At 42.4% G+C, this 20,312-nt stretch overlaps 1 protein-coding gene and 1 long non-coding RNA gene across 6 annotated transcripts in view; one reads left to right on the top strand and one right to left on the bottom strand.

Annotated features, from left to right (window-relative positions):
• The window catches only part of RAD51B (RAD51 paralog B), a 305,174-nt gene that overhangs the window by 62,136 nt on the left and 222,726 nt on the right, over nt 1-20,312 (bottom strand). The gene's annotated exons all lie outside the window — the stretch shown is intronic.
• LOC148687656 (uncharacterized) lies at nt 663-7,455 on the top strand. The gene is made up of 4 exons (XR_015950041.1): nt 663-1,096; nt 1,302-1,439; nt 6,575-6,738; nt 7,324-7,455. It is a non-coding gene; the product is annotated as an uncharacterized LOC148687656 (long non-coding RNA).

Genomic DNA, 20,312 nt, shown 5'->3' with positions numbered 1-20,312 from the left:
TAAGCAATGTAAATTACACCCAATCACAGCTCTTCATAGACGCCACAGAGGAAAAGAACCCACTGAACTGACCCCCTGCAGGGGAAGGAAGAAAAAGAGAGATTGTTGCTGATAATTCTATTTTTAAAAACTTTAGAGAGATAACTGATGTCCTGTGGCAATAAGGGCTTGCTAAATACCCACACAGCCAGAATGGAATTTCCCCATCTTACTGCTTTAAGTGAATCCAAGTACATTAAATGAAGGGGACCTTGAATTTAAACTTCAATAGCAAAAAATAGTAAAAATAAAAAATAAAAAAGTAAACAATAACTTTTAAAAGGCTGCTTAATTTCATTAGCTAGAACTCTTGATGGAAATCTTACTCTCAGACAGGGCCATAACTAGAGGTGCTTTAAATTGGTGGTTTTTGCCATGTGGAATGAATCTCTGCAACAAAGAAAATGTGCAAACACAGTAAGTACAGTGTGACAGAAGTTTATATTTTCTGTGAGTGTATGGATTGAAAGGCCACATTCAATACCAGCTCTCCAGATTCTCCCTTGGCCTGCAACGGGATGAGCGCCACACCCCATAGTCGCCTTTGACTGGACTTAACTGTCCAGAGGTCCTTTGCCTTTTTTACTTGTAGCAAAAGAGAGGCTTCCACCATACATCTTAAGTTATGATCTATAGAAGTTCTTTCTGTATTGTGTTCTTCTGTATTGTGGGAGAAGCTGAAGTTCAAATGGCAAGATGGAGAAGTGTGCTTTCTGATCACTTGCTCCCCCCTCCCCAACAAGCCTATTTATGGCGTGCCTGCAGCAATTCTGAGTCACAATGCCATGTCTGAGGGAGGTAGAAAACAAGCAGCCACAGAATGATTAGAGGAGGAAGCAGAACAGGAGATAAAGGGAAGTGTGGGTGTGATGATTCTAGGAGAACAGAGGAGGATTCTGGGAGCCCACTTCTCTGGGCTGTTCACTTTTGTGCCTCAAGAAAGCACCCAGTTGCCTCCTATGTCAAACAACTTAGCTGGGAACATAGGGGAGTATTTCCTGCGCCTGAGTTTGTCTCCAGAACTCATACTGGCAAAGACAGCTGAGTGCAAGAGACGGTAACACAATAGTGAAATCTACAGTTATTTTAGAGGAATGGTTTTAGGGTTTTGTGACAAGTCAGACCAGAAGGAGAAATGGTGTTGGTTACATATTTCCTAGCTTAAATTTTGCCATGCCCACCTCCACAGATTTTGTAGAATGTTTCAATTAAAATAAAAGTGTTGCTTTAAAAAGACGCATGCTACTTTTTCTTCTCTCCAGAAATATAACAGGAGGCAGGTTTTGAATCAGCAAGCAGAAAGTACCTTGAACATTCCCTTTCTGAGCAGCCTAAAGCAGAAGACTGGGGAGCTGCAATGGCTTAGATTTAGAAGGAAGGGAGAAGCAAGTTTTGTACAGGTAGGTACCAAGACTCTATGAATACTGATTTCCGTTCCTGCTATATTCTGAAATGCATTTGATGGGGAAATGTAGGTAAAAAATGGCAGGTCAAATATATAATAGTCAGCAATTGCTGCCAGCTGTAGCTTTATGAAAAATGTACTGTGTGAACAAGCCATCAGGTCTTCGTTGTGTGTGTGTGTGTGTGTGTGTGTGTGTGTGTGTGTGTGTGAGAGAGAGAGAGAGAGAGAGAGAGAGAGAGAGAGAATGTGTCTACCAGCACATTAGCATGTATATTTTTGAATAACAGTGGGTCAAAAGGAGACATACATATTTAAAAAGAGGTTTGCTTTGGAATATCAAATCACGGCTCAATCTATTGGTCTGTAATTTTGATCAGACAAAGTTTGCTTGGAGTGATGTGCATCAAGACTGGTCCAACCATTTTCCCTCATCAAGAGCAATTAAGGGTTCACAGATTACTTAATGAAATATTGTAGCCTCATTGTACTGAATTGTAATTATAATTTACTAGAGAAATAAGACAGGATCTGATCTGTCAGCAAATCCACTGGTCAGCATACCCACTAGCTGCTGCAGCTTTCAGACAGATGTGTTTCCAAGCCCCAGATGCACTGAATCATTACCCTAAAAGCCATGTGGGGATTTTGCTGGTCCTCATGACAATTGCTGCTGGCCCAATAGATTAAACAGGAGAAGCTGCACAGATGACATGACAGCAGTAGTGTCAAACAGGACACAACAGCATGTCCAACCCCTATGTCAGGAAGTTTCTTTCTTTGAGGTACTTCCTGTTCCTGTCCAACACTTGTGTTGGAACTGTGGTTGCTGGAGAAACTGATATCTGGAAGCACTGACTGTGCCTCTAATCTTTCAGTAGAGGATTCTGTTACTGAGCCTCACATAATATATACAGTGGTACCTCCGCAACCAGAGCAGTATGCAACCTGAAGCGACGAATCTGCACATGCTCGCTGCGCGATTCGGCGCTTCTGTGCATGACGTAATTCGGCGCATCTGTGCATGCACGATCATCGAACCCGGAAGCAACCCGTTCCGGCACTTATGGGTTCAGCGTGTTCATAACCCGTGTTGTACGCAAGCCGCAGCGAACATAACGAGAGGTATGACTGTATGTTGAAACAGATAAGGTAAAGGTAAAGGGACCCCTGACCATTAGGTCCAGTCGTGACCGACTCTGGGGTTGCGCGCTCATCTCGCATTATTGGCCGAGGGAGCCGACATACAGCTTCCAGGTCATGAGGCCAGCATGACAAAGCTGCTTCTGGCAAACCAAAGCAGCACACGGAAACGCCGTTTACCTTCCCGCTGTAGCGGTTCCTATTTATCTACTTGCATTTTGATGTGCTTTCGAACTGCTAGGTTGGCAGAAGCTGGGACCAAGCAACGGGAGCTCACCCCGTCCCAGGGATTCGAACCGCCGACCTTCTGATCAGCAAGCCCTAGGCTCAGTGGTTTAACCCACAGCGCCACCTGGGCCTGTTGAAACAGATAGAATACTGTAATTATGAAAAGTGCCTAAAATCTTACAGTAGTGCTGAAAAGAGGATCTAAGAATTCAAAAGTGTAGTGAAACCAGTCAATTCTAAAAATTACCATAGGAGCTGGCATTTTTTCATTTGAAATTCAGAGTGCAGTATATTTGAATCAAATAGGGCCAGACTAGATCTCAGCACATAGATATGAATGTGTACACTTATCCTGTCCTTTGGGCCTAACCTCTCACTCCTCCAGCTGGCAGATCCAGGGACTGCTGCACTGGGGGAAAGAGAAGGAACAGAGTTTGTCACATCTGATGGAAACAACTGCTTTAGTTTTCAGACATTTGCTGTCCTCCTAAAAATCAACTGAGAAGCTAACTTAAATGCCAATTTTACAATCCATCCTGTTTGTGTTCTGCTCAGCAACGCCTCAGAGAGTCTTTAAAAAGCCTTATTTTTTCTAAATCTTCTTTTTGAAATGGCCTGTTTTTCAGAAGTGTACTATATTTATTAATGAACTATTACTATAAGGTAAGCGCACTGCACTGCACTTAAAGAGCAAGACTCAGCTGGATGCAATATGTCCAGTCTTCTATGCACACCTTGCTGAAATGAATGTAAGTTGTGCAAAAACAGTTTTCTGTGGAGGAGGCATTCCTGGACGTTGGTTCCCAAATTTATTTATAAGAATTTCTACAGGCATTCCCTGAAAACATACAAGGCCCAGTTGTTATTGTTACTGTCTAGACCAGGCATCCCCAAACTGCGCCCCTCCAGATGTTTTGGCCTACAACTCCCATGATCCCTAGCTAACAGGACCAGTGCTCGGGGAGGTTGGGAATTGTAGTCCAAAACATCTGGAGGGCCGAAGTTTGGGAATGCCTGGTGTAGACATTTTCCTTTAGCGTAGGGAAAAAAGGGGGGAAATCTGTTGATTGATTATAGGAAGGCAGCCTCAGCCCAAGTCACATGCAACTGGCTGTCGCTGCAGGGTAAGCTATCTGGGTCTCCTCTTCTGCTATGTTTGGCATAGAAAAGCCCAAGCAGTGACATATTTCAGATTTGCCCTTCTTCCCCTTTCCAGTTTTCTACTTTTCTTCTGGGTGAAAAACTATGGGACATATGTCATCTCCTGTCCTTTACTCCAGCTTATTGTGAGCCAACTCACTGAATCTCCCAAAGTGGATCTTAAGTTTCCAAAAGGATGGCTAGTGTGAAACCAAAAAGGACCTTTCACCTGCTCCACTGGCTTGGAGCTTTGGGTGCCTAGCATTGACCTGTCCTGGCCTCTGGCCTCTGACCCCTCCTCCTGACCTGCTGGATTATTCCTGCTGCGCTTTCTCCAAGACAAGGCCCCTCGGCAGTGGCTTTAGTGTCAGGGGCAATTGTGAGACCAAATAAGAAAATATCTCCTAATGACTTGCTATTGTTGAGGGGCGTAATCAATACTCTGGGCGCCAAGCCAAAGTGGCAGAGGAGAGGATCTTTAACCCTATGTTTGCTGAAGTCTGCCGGGTGGGGGAAGAGAGTTATGTTAGATAAAAGAGAGGGTGAATCCACATCTCAACATTGTTCCAAGATGCAGGATAATTCGCATTAGTGATTCTGCCAGTCTGGATGTGAATGCTAATGTGTTGCATGAAGGTGCCCATCTTGCTTTCTGACAAAAATACATACTGTGTATTATATCTTGTCAAGAAGCATGTCCCTGGCGTGGCATTTTGCATCTGCCTGTGTATCTCGACATAAGATGGTTTTCTTTGACCTGTAATATTGAGTTGAGGGGGCCCAAAGCTGAGCTCACTGGCTGTTGTTGGTTTTTTTAAATGTACCTTCTCCGAGTTAGGGTAGCAAAAAAAAAAAAAGCAAGTGTGCAACATTTTCTCAAGATTCTACAGGTTGTTGGGGATTAACTAAAAAAAAAATATCTCCCTTTAGTTACCTTTAAAGTACTTTTTTCAGTTTCTACTTTGATGTTATTTGTGCTAGGTAAAAAAATCAGTGGAAAACAGTTTACTTTGAGGCAACTTTACCTAGCACTTTAGATACTATTAATACTATACAAACACTACATACATTATAATAGAACAAAGCAGTAAGATGTAAGAGGTCAGCTGGATACCTTTTTAAATTTATTACTTTTCTTTCTTATTTTTTAAAATAAAAAACTGATATTCTAAAATAAAGCATGTTTACCAAAATATAGGAACTGCTGCAAAACAAGAAATACTGAAAGCAAAACAAGGCAGTTGCTAAGTTTGGTCACAGGGTTATTAGAGCTCTATATTTTGGGGTTGTGTGTGTGTGTGTGAGAGACAGACAGACAGACAGACAGACAGACAGACAGACAGACAGACAGACAGACAGTGCCTACTAGCACCTTAGCATGTATTTTTTTGGACAAGAGTGGGTACAAGATGAGGCTTTTTTAAAAAAGAGGTTTGCACTGGAATCTCAAATCATGGCTCAACCGATTTTCTAGAACAGGGCTAAGGTCAGGGCCTGAAATTTTAAAGTTTCAAGCTATCTGAATTAACCTGAGGTAATTATTTCACAAGAATGAGGTACAAATTTATTAATTTGGTTCTGCTGCTTATCCAGATCTTGGAACGCTCATACCTAGGATTTTATTGAAGGCAAAGCAATAGAGCCACAAAGGGGAGGTAGAAAAAGAAAAGAAAAAAAGACAAGATGATTACACTTCATCTTATGGTGGTATCTTTGGTCTCAAATCACCACCTAGTATTACAAAACTCGCAACTTCCTGGTATAGATGAAGCGATCCTAAAATGGGAACTATGAGAACAGCATTCTAGCTATAGATAGAATAAATGCAATATAACACAGACTATGTGAGAGTATCTCCTTGCTCAATCTGTTGTTGTTGTTTAGTCATTTAGTCGTGTCCGACTCTTCGTGACCCCATGGACCAGAGCACGCCAGGCACGGGTTTTTTTAAATCAAAGTGTTCTTCCTTTCAACTTGCAGAGCTAAAACTAACATGCTGGAGAGCAGGATCAAGAGGCATGCTGGCTGTAGGCATGGGGTCCAAAGCACATGTAGGTTAGGAGAGAAGCACCAGAGCTAACTGCTGCCTGCAAACCAATTCCTGCATGAAAGCAAAGGGAGTTCCAAGTCTTTTATTACTCCCCTCCCAAAAAATCATATCTGTATTTTTACTTACAGCTCAGAATGATGGATGTGCTTTCTGTTGAAATTAGGCCAAAGCATTTTACCTTCTCCTGTGTTTAGGACTATTTGTTGTGTCAATTTGTGTAATTTTTTTTATTTAAAAAAAGCATGTACATCCTCTGAGCTGGGGGCTGAAGTCATAAACTGTTACTGACTTTGGCTCAAACCACTTTGGCAGAGTTCTATTTTACATGAACAGAGGAAGCGTTCTGCACTGCCATGAGGACACCAAGCGGTTTCTTCCTGTGCCGCTGTAAGTTGCCAAGAAGTCCCATTCTGCATAACTACAGAAGCAAAGGGATGCCCTGTAACCTTCCTCACACCATGATGATATTATATGGCAGAATCCATGGTTTTATCCATGAGAAGGCTGCAGTATTGCTGAGTCCTGTGACAGCAGAAACACGATTCATTGAAGTTGATTTTTTTCCCTATTAGAGACATTAAGGGTGGAGAACCCCCAGGACTTTTTACCTTGTCCATGAGACTTCCACCAGCCAAGCCTTGCTCCACGCCCTCCTTGAGTGTGTTTGTGGCTGGAATGTGCTCCTAAATTGTGATACTGCCTCTCGCTTGTCAGGATGGAGAAAAGAAAGACCTGGGTGTGGTAACCTTTCACTTTGCTGGAATATAACCTTCTGTACAATGTTAAGAGTCACATGCACTGATCCATGCACTTTCCCCCTCTGGCCTCACCTCTGGATACATGCTTAAGAATCCTTCTTGACATGTATGTTTAAGGCCTTCCCTTCCCACAAATCTACACACATTTTCCCTGAACACAATTCCTAGGAGAAAACAAGAGTTTGGAGAAAGGCAAATGGACACACACAGAGAGACAGACAGACAGAGGAAGGCCACAAAAGAGTTGCCACATTTTGAAGCTTTCAAGCCAGTGGAATAAACAAAGTGGTGTACTGCTTTGTGAGGCAGCCTGGACATAAATAAGATTAACATGTCAGTGCAAGATCTGCACTCATTTCCTCACAAGCAGTGCCCAGATTCCAACTGTTTATTGTGTATTGTTCATGGTCTGAAGCATCACTTAGGCGAGAGTTTCTGAGGTTTTAAAGTCAACAGCCAGATGGGCGGGGTATAAATAAATTATTATTACTATTATTATTATTAAACAATTAAAAGAAAAATATTAAGATTGAATTCTGTTTCTTCTCTACTATTCTTTTCAGCTAGGAAGGAAACAGCAAATTTGAACAAATCTGAGCCATTTAATGGCCCCAGCTGAAGACAGGCTGTTCCAGCACTGCTGACCTTGGCTGTAAACTCCAGTCTCCTGTCACCTCCATTAGTGCATTCTATATCTGGCCTCCTGCCCTCTTAGCCTTGAACAAGCTACATATGCTTCTAACAGTCCTGAGTGAGGGGCTCAGGTTACACGCTGGAGAACCGGCAGCTGATCAGTGCTCCTCACAGTCCAGGGAATAGTGGAGAATGAGCTTTGCCATTGTTCCCTCATTCTATTCCTGAATCCATTGTTTGTAAGGCAGTATCACATCCATGGCACTAGAGGAAAAGCAGATTTAATTCCTCAAAGGGTGTTACGCTCCATGAACCTGCCTCATGATGGTATGGCCCGATGCAGAAAACAAAGTCATAGTACAAGCAAATCTTTCTGACCTAGCTCTCTCTTTCTCCCACCACTCATGTAAATAGGAAGAGTCAGTCTTCTAAGAGGTTGTACCTGGCTTGTTCACTGAAGCCCAAGGCCTTCTAGAGTTGTAAACTCTGAGGGCTTCTCCAGATGATCAGAACCCTATGTGACCAATTAACAAAGTTTACTCCCAAGTTGACCTATTTTATATACAGTGGCACCTCGGTTTAAGAACAGCTCTGTTTACGAACAATTCGGTTTACAAACTCCACAAAACTGGACGTAGTGTCCCGGTTTGCCAACTTTACCTCAGTCTAAGAATGGAAGCCGAACGGTGGAAGGGCACCAATGGCGGGAGGCCTCATTAGGAAAAGCGTGCCTCGGTTTAAGAATGGTTTCGGTTTAAGAATGGACTTCCGGAACGGATTAAGTTCGTAAACCAAGGTACCACTGTATTCACTATCTCTCCCCACTCCCTACCCTGCCAGTAGCTTACAGTATATTAGACTGACAAAGGGAGATTGGAGAGGTATCTCTTCTGGCATTCACCACTGTTTTTTTCTCTCCCTCTCTCTCTCTCTCTCTCTCTCTCTCTCTCTCTCTCTCTCTCTCTCTCTCTCATGAGTATATCCCAATCAGGAATGGATATCAGTGAGTATGTTTTCAGCATCTATACCAAACTTCCCCAACCTGGTGCCCTCCATATGTTTTGGATTACAAATCCCATCAGCCGCAGCCGGCACATGCTGTTGACCCCAGCATGGTTTAGTGCTATGAGGATGAGCCTCAGCAAGCCTGAGCAAAGGTGCTGGGTCTGTGTGCGTTTTCTTCCTCCTGTGCATCAGGAATTAGGTGACCCGCCAAGATTACTTAAATTTCAATTCATCTCATCTTAGCCTTACAAAGAAACCAGAAATCCCAATTTGAAACAAAGTCTAAAGAATTTCATAATAAACCAACTTCAAACCGTGAACCATGAAGCCAACTTTTCACAGTTTGTTTTAAACTGGGATTCCCGATTTGTATGTAGAACTAAACAAATATTCAGGACTGAAAATACCATAATTATGAAAGTTCTGCTTCCAGCAGTGCAGGAGAATAGTGTGCAACACTCTGATCAGGCTCACTGAGGATTCTCTGAATAGTGCTAAACCGTGAGTTAGTATTATGTGTGAAACAGCCCATTAAGATTCTGGGATCCACACCTTACTCCCTCTCTGCCCCTTAACCCCCTGTTTTATTGTTCTGTAAAAACACCTACCACAACCATTAATAAAAACAGTAATAAGGCAGAGGCAGAATAAAATAAAAACCATTAAGAAAAACAGTAGCAACAGTAACAACAATAACAACACCACTTAGCTATTCCTTTTGCATTGGGATATTGCACTATTGGTATTAAAGTATTTAGAAGGGTGGAAAAGCAAACAAACCAATGTTTGTGTTCACTCTTCTTTTTATTTAACAAAATTTATATATTGTCTGTTATAAAACCTCTAAGCAGTCTAGTTGGTCCAGTTCAATCATATAATTAAACACAGAGAGATACTTGGCAGCAAAATAAATCCTCATGCAAAGGTAACTTGAGCCTTATATCTGCCACATTCTCAGCATCTACAGAAAGTTCTTCTGAATGCTATTCAAGTTTTAATTAGGGAACTCAAGCAAAAATTTAATTGGACCTATCTGAAATATAACACAGTGCTGTCTGTTGCCCCATTGCTTTGCTTTTTCTATCCCCACACTTTCTTTGATGGTTACTATTCTATGAATGTGCATTTGCCTCCCTTTCCCTGTAGAGGCCTTGGTTTGTTATTGTGGGGTCATTAAGGACTGCATATATGTGCATGCTAATTTACTTAAGAGTGGCATGTGATTGATGGTTTGCTAACTCTGGTTTGTTTTGTATAGCAATATTCTGACTTCCTTCCATCTAAGTCGTAGCTATTTTGAGATGACAAAACAATGGAATTATTACAAAAATACTGAATGTTAGCTTTTTTCTTTTTCTTTTTTACATAAGAGAGAGGTTGGTGATGGTGGTTTGAAAGCCAGGTCAAAGCAACACTCACCCTGTGCTTGAATGAGTTTCATATGCTCTCCAGTTTCAATGGAGAACTGAGGCTCTAATGCTACAGGAGCTCTTGCTTTCTTTGGCAAGAGTAGCCTGGGCGCAGCATGCTCATGTGGGAAGCTGTAAACTGGGGTCAGGGAAAAATGCTGGCCCTGGACAGACATTGGCAGTTGCTGTTACAAGCAAGAGCTGGTCACCTTCAGCACTGAACAGATGTGAAAAATTCACTCCACCCTTAAAAAAAAACCCCCCCAAAACCCCTACCTCAAAACTATTTTTGCTGGATTTACACTTATCAAATATCACGTCTCCAAACCCAAGGATTTATGTAGGACGATTTCCAAAAACGCACCAATTTCTAACACAAGATCAAACCTACCCTCCAAGGCAGACAGAATTTCCGGCCTTTTTGCATAACACTCCTAAATCCTACTCCTTCTCTCTCAAGGAAAATAAAAGTAAAAGGCATGGTTCAGGGTAATATTATAAAAACCCACAAGCCTTCGCCCACATGTGTACTCACTAGTTGTAAGGCAGAATTTTGGAGTTATATGAAACTTAGCAGTTGGACAATTTAGGTAGCCAAAAATTACAACACAGGCATCGGGAGCCGAGATGGGCGTGGGCCAACTTAAAGCTTCTCCAAAATGCCTTATCCAATGAGCTAGAGGGAATCTCCCTCTCCTTCCTGAGGTCTAAAAAGGTGGAGTAGGAAGCTCTGGTGGGAAACAGTTCATTGAGCATTCTGCATCACTATGAATGGACCACAGTGGGCCACTCAAGCTTCTTGAAGGAAGACAATGAAAAAAGGAAGTTCAGTAACTACCACCCTTTCTAGAGCTATTTCCATCTACAGGGTTTGTGCAGTTTTATAGTTTAGAAAGCATTGTAGGATGTGCAAGCAAATGGCATACACAGTAATACCACTTAATATCCTATATTTTTGTTCTGGGACTGTGACATTCAGTACTGATGAATTTTCTGTCTGGTAGGGGGTTTGGGGATTTAGAGATCAGATAACACAATAATGAAAATACAGTTCTCTGCACAGAAGAATCCAAGAGGTTGCATAAAGCAATGTTCCCCCTCTGTCTCTGGGGCTTGCAGCAACCAAGGACCCAAGCCCTCCAATGTTTTTCCTTTCTCTTCAGGAGCCTGTGATGTATGGAAATTTGGATCTCTGATTCTTTCAGCTCCAGCAGGCGGTAAAGAAGCTAAAGGAAAAATGAAGGGAGAAATCTGCAGATGAAAGTCTGAGGCTGTGTTTTCCTTTCCAAAGTGCTGCTATGTTCCCATAAGCTTGTGGCTTCCTGCATCCTGCTGCAGTATTAAAAAAGATCCTTTCTATGATATCTTAAGAGGCAAATGTCCAGTACTAACAGGACGCCTTTTGTTCTCTTCATTTCTAAGTGGACTTTAACCCAGTTACTACAGAGTGAGTCACTGTATAAACAAATAAAACAAAAGCTCTTCTGTTTTGTCCCCCTGGACAGGTCAGGGACACATTAGGCTCTGCTCTGACCCTCTTTGCCTCATAGAAGCAATAACTAGGGATGGCATCACTAAACAAGAAACATGCTTAATTGCTGTTCTTTTGTAGATATGTGTTTTGTTTTGTTTTAAAAAACCCAGCTAACACGGGATAAAGTTACTCAAACAAAATGCACAATATTAGGAGACCACGGCAAAATTTGTCTACATTGAATTTGAGTATGGAAAAACTTGTCCAGCAAATGTTGCAATAGATCTGTCACAGAACTGTCAGTTAAAATTGAACCCAAAATTAGAAAATTGAGCTATTTTGCTAGGAAAAAAAATGCTGGCTGAGAATGGATAGGGGTTGAAAAAACTGGAGATGGAAAAGAGCCCTTTTTGGATGCAAGCTAAAGGAAGACAAGTCAAAAGGGTGCTTTAATAAGAACTGAGGGAATACTGTGGGGTCCCTGTCTCCATCCTACTTGATAAAAAAATGCCTATCAAGGCTGCTATTCTACCTGGGGTATGCCTCATGGACAGGACATGTATACCTGTACATATGATTGGGCTACAGCAAGTGTGGGGAAATGGATATGGCTGGTGGGCCAGATCATTATGTCCCTCATAGGCCAAATCCAACTGGTGGGTGTGGCTGCCCATTTGTCAGTCATCTGGATGTCACATGGATGTCAGTGTGCTCACTGTGTGAAATCAAATCATCCAGGTAAATGCACAACCTGCAAAATGCTTTTCACAGCTCTCCACAAGACCCAGCAATCACAGGTTTTGTGATGCCCTTGCACAGTGAGAAACAGGATACTGATCTAGATGAAATTTTGGTCTCCTCCTATCCTACCAATTTCAATACTACTCTGAATGATGCATGCCATTATAACATCATGATATGTGTTGCTCTGGTGCAGCTGGTGGTGCGGCCCACCTACAGCCCTTCGTGATGATGCCACAGCAAGCCTTACGAACAGGCTGCTGGTTATTCCTTTCCTGTGAACTGTGGCCTTTGATCTTTGCGTTGAAAATGCTGTTTACTAGCCAGAAGCTGATGCTGAAATTCCAAATCACTTGCTCAGTCCTGTTCAGTCAGAGACTGGCTGAATTAGAGATTCTATTCAGAACTGAATACATGCAAGCAGGATGCTTTACATTCATCACATGCTCAAGTGTGACACCCCCTTCCCCAGTTAATAAACATATTAGCAGGCATTTTGGAAACTCGTTGGCTTTTGGGGGGGGGATTTGAAAGGTCTGGCAACAGATTTGTCTGGAGCGAAGCTTATCAGACAAACTTGCCGCTAATTTTAGAGCTATACTTTATTTTCGTCAAGACATCTGGCCAAGCCTGGTTACACCAATGGATTATTATTTTCCCTATGTGAGCGCAGAGGCCTGGAGAAAAGGGATAGCCTTTTTACAACTATTAATTGGACAACGAATGGCGGTGTAACTGTAAAGGCCCATAACAAGAATAACCCCTTTGTATGCCTGGCTTGTTTCCCACATTTCAAAGGCTACTAAGCAGCAGCATCTTTGCCCCTGGGTTACGGAGAAGGGACAGCCTTGTGCTTATTATGGTGGCTTTCCCTAATGATCTGAAGCATTTTTAAAAAATGCACACAGGGATGTGCATGTTTAGAGCTTCTGCGGTCACAAGGTCAAACACATTTTTTTTATAAAAAAAACCGCCACCGAAAAGTTTGGCCCTACAGTAGTGCAGGAGATCCATTTGTCCAGTGTTCCCTCAACCCATCCCCCTGCTGCAGTATGAGGCCCTGCTTTTCAACACAATTAAGCAGAGGGCCAATAGGATTTGTGCCACCCTTTCTTCCACTTGGCTTCACTGCTGAGAAACAGCCTTGGTCGGCAGGGAGGTGGGAGTGCTGTCTGAATAGCCTCTAAGCATTCATTATCTGGCTCCTAATTACACGGCCGACATACTGTTGCCTCTGCCTACGTGGGAACATTGCATCACATTAATCAGCAGGGGGATATGCCAAGATGAAAGGGCCTCCTTGTATATGCTCTTTGCTGTGGAAAGCGGGGATGGGGGGGGGAGGAGGAGGTTTATCAAGTCCCTGGGCAGAAAAAACACAGCAGGTGAACTGCAGCTCCATCCCTAGCCCAATTCAGAACCTCAGCTTGAGTTCGCCATATTCCCATAATGGCCTCCAAAAGTAATTCACAAACCTACTTTTAGTAAATGTGCGCTGCCCAGGTTATGGGACCAACAGTCCCAGAGGCCTCTGGAGAAAAGTTAAAGTACAGGCGCCAATAAGCCAGGCTCCTCGCGGCACCCCTACAGAGTGGCTGAGCCTTCCTTCTGAGTCAGAGTGGAGTTGACTACACAAGAACCATGAGAGGAGACATTCATCAACTGTGAATGCACCTGTGTAGCATGAATGAAAGAATAATAAAAAGCCCGGCTGCACCATCTTGCTTGCTTCCCTATTATTAGCGGATTTCCCAAGGTTTAAGGTGGCTTGAGTTAATAGCTTAAAACAAAACTTAAATAATACAGAAAACACAGATTTAATGGCACCAGAAACACCCAAATGGACTAACCAGCCAAACCAAAAGCTAGACAGAAGAAATGTAGGTTTGCTGTTTTGTTTTTAGTTATTTACTTGTTTTTGTCCTGTATTTTATTCTGTGAACTGCCCTGAGATCTTACAATGAAGGGCGGTAGATAAATATAATAAATAAATAATAAATCAAATAAATCTTGTCCCGCAGCCTGTTCTCACAGTGGACCAGCCTATGAGGAGCCAGCAAGCAGGACCTGAGCACTACAGGGGTCTCCCCACTTGTGCTCCCCAGCATCTGGTACTCAGAGGCATACCACCTCTGGTTTTAGAGTTACCTCTGGTTAAGAACTTAATTCATTCCGGAGGTCTGTTCTTAACCTGAAACTGTTCTTAACCTGAGACACCACTTTAGCTAATGGGGCCTCCCACTGCCGTCGCGCGGCCGGAGCACAATTTCTGTTCTCATCCTGAAGCAAAGTTCTTAACCTGAGGTACTATTTCTGGGTTAGCAGAGTCTGTAACCTGAAGTGTATGTAACCCGAGGTACCACTGTATAGCCATCATGACTAGTAGACATTGGTATCTCCCATGAATGTGTTTAAACTGCTTTCAAAGCATGCTTTTCTTGTAAACTTTTGAAGCATACTCTGCTCTTCCCCTAGCATGTTCTCCTCTGCTCACCTAAAAAGCCCCAAACACTGTTACTTTTCCTCATAGTACAGTGGAATCTCAGTTTATGAACACCTCGGTTTACGAATTTTCAGTTTACGAACACTGCGGACCCATCTGGAACGGATTAATTCACTTTCCATTACTTCCAATGGGAAAGTTCGCTTCAGTTTATGAACAGACTTCCAGAACCAATTACACCCATGCTTCGGGTTAAGTACGCTTCAGGTTGAATACTCCGCAGACCTGTCTGGAACGGATTAATCCACTTTCTATTACTTTCAATGGGAAAGTTCACTTCAGTTTATGAACGCTTCAGTTTAAGACCTCCGCGGACCGTCTGGAACAGATTAATCCACTTTCCATTACTTTCAATGGGAAAGTTCGCTTCAGTTTATGAACGCTTCAGTTTATGAACAGACTTCCGGAACCAATTGTGTTCACAAACCGAGGTACCACTGTATATTTCTAAGTAAAGGGGTAAAGGGGACCCCTGACCATTAGGTCCAGTCGTGACCGACTCTGGGGTTGCGCGCTCATCTCGCATTATTGGCTGAGGGAGCCGGCGTATAGCTTCCAGGTCATGTGGCCAGCATGACAAAGCCGCTTCTGGCAAACCAGAGCAGCACATGGAAACACCGTTTACCTTCCTGCTGTAGCGGTTCCTATTTATCTACTTGCATTTTGACATGCTTTCGAACTGCTAGGTTGGCAGGAGCTGGGACCAAGCAATGGGAGCTCACCCCGTCCCAGGGATTCGAACCGCCGACCTTCTGATCAGCAAGCCCTAGGCTCAGTGGTTTAACCCACAGCGCCACCTGGGTCCCATATTTCTAAGTACATTTATTAAAATGTGAAGTTTCCTTTTGCTGAGGAGTGAAACCATTGGTCCATCTAGCCAACACTGCATGCTCTGACTGGAAGCTGTTCTCCATGGTCTCATGCAGAAGTTCTATCACCTGCAACATGAGCCTGTTAATGGTGTGACGGGTGAACAACCTGTGGCCTTTTAGATAATGCTAGGCTATAATTCCCAGCATCCCTCATCACTGACCATGTTGGCTGAGGCTGATGAGAGTTGGAATTCATCAATATCTCGAAAGCCTCATCCCCATTTTAATGGGTGGTGCCAGTGATTGAAGACGAGCTCTTCTGTGTGCAAAGCATATGCTTCACCACTGACCTTTCCATCCTCTACAGCAGAGTAGATCCCCCATCTCTGCTCTAGATTCCTTCCAGCAATAACCGCACAGAACATTGCCTGTCATCCCATATGCTATTTAAAAAGGCCTCTGACAGCTAGCTCTTCATTACAGGTTAGATATCGCAGTCTGTTCAAATCCCATCACTATTTATATGTTAATACTGTTCTCTCATAAGCTGTAAGATTTTTTTTAAAACAGGGAAGAAAACTAAATCATATAAATGAAATGTCAGCCAAGGAAGCAAACACACAAACTAGTGTGAGCCAAAATCCTTTAGCATGCAAGTCAAGGTTCTGGACCCCAGGGAGCTGGGAGAATTCATCTTCCAGAGTGAAAACTCAAGAAGACCTTTGGTATGATGTCTCTGTAAAAACAAAGTTTCGTGTTCTTTGGCCTCTCTGCTTATGTGCTGTTTCGGTGTTATTGGAGACAATGTTCTTGGACTAGACCTCATAGCTTGGCATCTTCTGCTGGATCCCAGATATGGAACTATCCCCATAGCAGTCTGGTCTAAAAGATTCAACCAAGGACTAGGAAACTAGAAATGCCTGAGTTCTAGTTCTGGCTCTCTGCTGTTTGGGTACTCTCTTCTTCACACTTTTCCACAGTAATGGGAATAATACTGTGCAGGCATAAAACTGGCTAATAAGCTGTGCTTGTAACGTGCATTTAAAATGTGGTAATGGAGTTCTGAAGCTTGATTTCATTTCATCAAGCTGAACAAACTATTGGCTGTACTACAGTTGTTCCTCATTCTGAGAACATGGAATGCTTCCTCAAACAGTAATATCTTGATTCCTAGTGAAATGTGCCAAGTTTACTCTGAGAAAACTAAAAAAGCTGGGCCATTTGGAATTCCACAGCCAAATTCATATTTGCAAAGAGAAATTTGCCTTGGAGAAGTGGTGGTGGGGAGATTCTGTGGTGGAAGAACCGTCACTTCTTCAGCCCTGCTGTTTGCTCTGGCATGGCAGAAAGTAGGGATGCAGCTCTCCTAATTTTCTGTCCTTTCCTGTCCTTAAAAAAAATAAAAATAAATCATCTTCCATTGACACCAATAAGGGGAGGGGAATAATAGTGCCAGCTCCAGGCTGGCATAGGTTTTTTGGGGTTTTTTTGCCTTTTCCAGGGGCTGTTGGGGGAATGAGGGGGCTTTAAATCCAATGCATCCCATTTTTGCCTCCACCACCCTGAAAAGCATCACCCGCATAAGAGCAACAGTGGTGAAGCTTTCCATCGTCATACTAGGATGCCTCCACCCACAGAGAGGGAGCAGAATTGCTTCCTAAATGTGTATAATTTTCAACAAATGGTTAGATTTTAATTCCGGCTGAAACTGAGTTTAGGGATACTTATGTATGTAACACTTAAATGCTCCATTCCCGTCTGCCACTTTTACATGAGGAAGTGTTTGGAAATATGATCACCTGAAAATTCTAGAAGTTACCAAGCCAGCAAGAAGATTTACAATGTATAGCTGGTAAAATAATAGAAGCCACAGCATATATCACATATCTCTTCTCACTTCAGCCTGGGAAAATCGGAACTGAACTATGTTCTGACAATAATAAAATGACCCTAGCTCTTCTTCGGGAGACAAACACATTCCAGGTTTGTGGGAATTCTGAAGGTCTGGACCATAATACTGTAATGGGAAAAGCTTAGTTCCATAGTAAGCTTCCCCAGAGTTGGGTCCACTGCAGAAGGAACAATATCTAGGCAGTAAGCCCCTTGCAGTACTTGTCCATTTCCGTATACTAAAGGCATCAAGCATTAATCCTTGGGAAACAGGTATGGATTCAGATACTATTCTGAAAAACTGCATCAGGATCAGCATTCGAAGAGTTTAGAATGTTCTTTTCTAATCTTTAAATATGTATGTGTATGTATACATTTCTCTCTCACTCTCCACATGGATTGTTGCTGCAGTTTGCTTAATTCTGATGCCCCCTTTTCAAGTTGTTACAAATTGTGGCTGTTAGGGTGCCAACAGGCAACAATTCATTCAACAGGTTGCAAGTCAATCAACAGTTATGTGAACAATCTAATCTGGCCCAATATGCACGTGGGCCATGCTGCAATGTTCATGTTAACAATTTATTATGCACCCAGAGAATGCACCAATTTAGTTTATATTTACTGATGATTGATGCCTAACCAGAATGGTCTTAAACTAGTTTATCTCCTATTGAAGAGCAGAAGACTGACTAAATCATATGGAAACAATTATTTTCTGGATGCAGTATGAAACCACATATTCTATATTGACACGTTAATAAATAAAGATCAGTCTTGGCTTGAAAGGCTAAGAAATGCAAACTACATAAGAGGATACATTTTATTGGACTTATTTATTTCTTGCCATTATTTGAACAAGGAGATTAATTTATGTTGGATAAAGACCACCTTTATATGCATACACTACTACACTTCTGCATTTAATATCTAGTAATTAAAATCAGTTTAAGAGATAAAAACTAGGTAAGATGATAGAGTTTGTTGGTCAAACGGCATGCAAGCTCTTGAATGAACAGAACTGAAAGCTAGCACATTCCTCCTCCATTGGAAACTCAATCAACAAACTTTACCTGCTTTTTAATATGATTTTAATTACTTTTAAGTAACTGCAGAAACTGCAGCAAATGCAGCCCTCCAAGTATCTCTATCTGGCCCTTGGAACCCTCTCCAGGTCATGCCCCCCCAGTCTGTCCCCCTCACCAGCCCACCTGAATGCTTTTACCTGCAGGTATTTGTCCTTGAGCTGTTATAATGCCTCTTGTTTGCCAGATCCATGTGTAGGGTGTGCAGAGAAATTCCTGACTTTTGTGTGACCTCCTGTACAGACATATCTGTTTCTCCGCCTACTTTTGCCTCTGCTCCCACATACCACTGGCATGTGGCCTCCGGAACATTGCTGTGAGACCATTTCTCTTGGGCAGAAAAAATGTTGATCACCCCTGTTAGGAGACGATGCCGTTAAAGCCACAGTCTTTATCCAATACAAATTATTCTCTAAACTCAAATTATGACAAGATGTGCCATGAGCTGATGGCGACATAATGGGCCAAGACCCTCCCCCCATCGCTGGTCAAGTAATCAAGAGGGCGCAGTGGGTCTGCCTGCTCCCTTCCCCTAATCTCTCTCCCCTCTTGCCTGTAGAGTGCATCATCCACCTTAACCATAATTAAGCGTTATTTCAAAACTGATATGAAACATGAATGCTAGGATTAGTTCACTTTAAACCAGAGACTTCAAGATAGCTTCACACTCAGGCTTTATGTCCTTGTTAAAAGCAAAACCCGTAAGGATAACCATGGTTGTTTGAAATAACTTAACCATGGTTAAGGTGATTATTCCCTGCAAGATGGGTGAAGAACTGGAAGGGTTACATGTACAGCTAGGAGTGAGATTGTTTACGTCTGCTTTTAGGACTATCAGATGAATAAAAATGTGGACAATCTATGAGAGAATATTCCTGAACTTCTGAGTATACATATTTAATGTGTGTGTTGTAGGTGTGGGTGTGTTTCTGTTGTGTATATGTCCGCACAATCCAGAGAGACTATGTGGATCTACTTCATAGGGATATGTCTGCCAGAACATTAATAAGGAAACGGCAGGAATGTAATCTTACATAATTCATTGCTGCTGAGAAAGGAGAGAGGGTGAATGGAAAAAACAGTTCATAAAGATGCCAGTGGTCTCTAAGCAGAAACAGCTGTTGAAGTCTTTTTTTTTTTTAGAAGAGGTCAAGCCTTCAGCAAAGCCAGCAACAGGAAAGCCTGCAGTTGATCATTTCTACCTTCATCTACACTATGGGCTGTGACCCTTGGGATCAATATAGCTGCTGATGCAATAATTTACAAAATGCATTGAATTCATTTTCTGAAGGTGGGATGAAGGCACAGGACTGGGGATTCAATAGTTGGTAAAAACATAGTGGTATATTCAGAGATAGTTGTAAAAGTGAATAAACAGTATAAAAAAAAACCCACTAGATAATCTACTCCATCCTAGAGCTGTCCTTTCCAGTGTTCTATCCAGTCTAATGTTAGATGTGTTAAATGAGAATGTTTTCTCCACTTTCTCTGAGACACCGCATTACCAGCAGGATCCCCCTTTGCTTTCTCCATGGCAGCTCTCCCTCTGTAATATTTAATTCTGTATAATGTTCTCTGCTGCCTGTCTAGACATCAACGTTCCTTCCATACAAGCCTCCTTCCTTGTATGGGCCCAGGGTTCTGTCTTGGGCCCAGTCTTATTCAACATCTTTATCAATGACTTGGATGATGGGCTTGAGAGCACCCTGAGCAAGTTTGCAGACAGCACCAAATTGGGAGGACAGGATCACACTTCAAAATGACCTTAACAGATTAGACAACTGGGCCAAAGCAAACAAGATGAATTTTAACAAGGAGAAATGTAAAGTACTACACTTGGGCAAAAGAAAATGAAAGGCACAAATACAGGATGGGAGACACCTGGCTTGAGAGGATCTAGGAGTCTTAGTAGACCACAAACTTGACATGAGTCAACAGTGTGATGCAGCAGCTAAAAAAGCCAATGCAATTCTGGGCTGCATCAATAGGAGTATAGCATCTAG

This window comes from Zootoca vivipara, chromosome 1, assembly GCF_965207765.1.
Source record: "Zootoca vivipara chromosome 1, rZooViv2.hap1.1, whole genome shotgun sequence".
Taxonomy (NCBI): Eukaryota; Metazoa; Chordata; class Lepidosauria; order Squamata; family Lacertidae; genus Zootoca; species Zootoca vivipara.
The sequence above is the reverse complement of the archived record's forward strand: the minus strand, read 5'-3'. Positions and strand labels throughout refer to the sequence as shown.